Here is a 2371-nt window from a genome sequence, read left to right as displayed (position 1 = left end):
TTCATTTGGTAAATTACAGAGTAAGAAGGAGCCACCCAAAATGTAATAACAATAACAGGGAAAAGAAACCAAATAAACATGGCTCAGACTCCTTGCTGTGTGATGAAGACACCATAGATATAATGGTGATTAAGAGAGAGATTGTTGGCTTTTTATTTCTTGTTTATTCCCCCCACTGAGTTGAGTCCTTGAGAAAAAAAAAAGATGATTTTGGAAAGATTCTAGATATAGAACTCTAAAGGGATAAGGGCCCTGAAATTACAAATATCTCTTCTTTAACAAAAGAATGTGGAAATGAGAATGGAAACATGTTTCTGAGCATACAATTAAGTATTCAGCAGATGGCAGCAGAGCTAGATATTCTGGGTGATGGAAATGGTACTTGAAATGGTCATTGGAAATGGAAGATGTTTGAGAAGGTTTGACAATTAGAAATGGGACTAAGGTGGGTTAGAAATTTATTATGAGTGCAGAAAAGCCTACTACATGTGATCCAACACTTTAGAGTTATTGAAGTGATGTGGGGTGGTTGACACTGAGTCAAAACCATCAGTTCTGAAACTTTCAGTGTCAACAACATTCCCTAGTGCTTTGGAACTAGCTCTAAGAGAACTGTCAGAAGTTCAGGAAAGGAACTTCTCCCTGGGAGGAAGAAGGTGTTCTTCCTCTTTTTGAATACAGCAAGACATGCAAATTGGTTCCCTCCCTACTGGGATGAAAAGCAGCCCCAAACCTGTACCTGTACCTCCTCTGGGAGACAAGCTCAAGCTCTTTGTGTCCTTCCCTGCAGAGGACTTATCTGGAAACTCACCACGAAATTTAGGCTGAACTGGATTTTCCTTCTGACTATTTTCCAAGGTAGCTTTGTGGAGAGGAAGGGACAATGTGAAGTGGTGACTTCATGTGACTATTGACTTTAATGTAATGTCTCTGTGTTGCAGGTGTCCAGTGTGATGTGGAGCTGGTGGAGTCTGGGGGAGATGTGATACAGCCTGGGGGATCTCTGACTCTCTCCTGCAAAGGTTCTGGATTTACTTTCAGCAGCTACAACATGCATTGGGTCTGCCAGGCTCCAGGGAAGGGACTAGAATGGATTGCATACATTAGTGGTAGTAGTAGTAGTAGTAGTAGTACATACTGTGAAGACTGTGAAAGATCAATTCACCATCTCCAGAGATAATGGCAACAGCATGTCATATCTACAAATGACTTCCGTTGAGACTGAGAACAGAGCTGTGTATTACTGTGCAAGAGACACAGTGAGGAAAAGCAATGTGAGACCAGATAAAAAACTTCCCCTGCCTGGAGGTGAGGTTACAGTGAGGCAAGAAGTGGACTGAGCTCATGATGCACAGAGTAAAAGATACCTAGATCCAGCAACAGGTGTAGAGTGAATTTTTATTTATGGCTTGTGTCATTTTTTCTTCTATCCCAGGAGAAAGCAACTTTTCCAGTACCTAGCCATCATTCTTAGTGACTCACTCTCAGTCCCACCCCTACTCCCAAATCAATTGCTATTTAGGTACTGTCCATTCTACTTTTATTACAAATCTAGTATACTCTCCTTTCTCTCCTCAAGGTACTTCAACCACCTTGAGGTAGGCCTTTACCAATTCACCCCTGGACTCTTGTGCTAGCCTGATGCTTGCTCTCCCAGCCTTAGTACTCTCTTCACTCCAGTCCACACTGAACTGGAGCTATTAATATCACCTTCCTAAAACATAGATCTGACCATGTTCCCCAATTCTGGTGACTGCAGGATAAAACATAAGTTCTGATTTGGCTTTTCAATCCTTTTGTGGCCTGGCTCCTTCCTGTCTTATTGGACCTTAGTCCTTTCCACATACTCATCAATCCAATGGCACTGATCTCCTTGCTGTTCCTTTCATAACAAATTCCATCTCTCTGCTGTGTATTTTTACTGGCTGGAATTTTTCTGCTCCTCATTCCTGCCTTCTGGCCTCCTTGACCTCCTTAAATCTTACCTAAAATACTCCCCACCTTCTATTTTCCCTGTCCTCTCTAATTCCAGTATCTTTAAGCTGCATACACACACACTCACACACACACACAAACACACACACACACACACACACACACATACAGGGGGATAGATTGATGGTGCAGTATTATTTTCATGTCTCTCTGAATGAGACTGACTTCCTTAAAAACAGGATAATTTTTTGCCTGTCTTAATATCCCTAGTACTTAGCTCTGTGCTTGGCACATAGTTTACTATGCTGAATAGAAAAATTCTTGTTGCTGATTTGACCTTCTATTTCCTTTTCAATGAGGCTCTCCCATATTGCTGAGATTTGTTGTATTTGTATTTTCCATGTTTTATACAGAATGAGTAAATTCTCTGACATTT

General features: G+C 41.2%; 1 long non-coding RNA gene across 1 annotated transcript; it reads left to right on the top strand.

The window, feature by feature from the left end:
* Positions 1–713: 713 nt before the first annotated feature.
* LOC144458179 (uncharacterized) lies at positions 714–1380 on the top strand. The gene is made up of 2 exons (XR_013487727.1): positions 714–858; positions 942–1380. It is a non-coding gene; the product is annotated as an uncharacterized LOC144458179 (long non-coding RNA).
* Positions 1381–2371: the final 991 nt, after the last annotated feature.

This window comes from Phascolarctos cinereus, unplaced genomic scaffold (assembly GCF_003287225.1).
Source record: "Phascolarctos cinereus isolate Bilbo 61053 unplaced genomic scaffold, phaCin_HiC Scaffold_688;HRSCAF=1324, whole genome shotgun sequence".
Classification (NCBI taxonomy): Eukaryota; Metazoa; Chordata; class Mammalia; order Diprotodontia; family Phascolarctidae; genus Phascolarctos; species Phascolarctos cinereus.
Note: the sequence above shows the minus strand (reverse complement) of the source record. Positions and strands in the feature narration are given on the sequence as shown.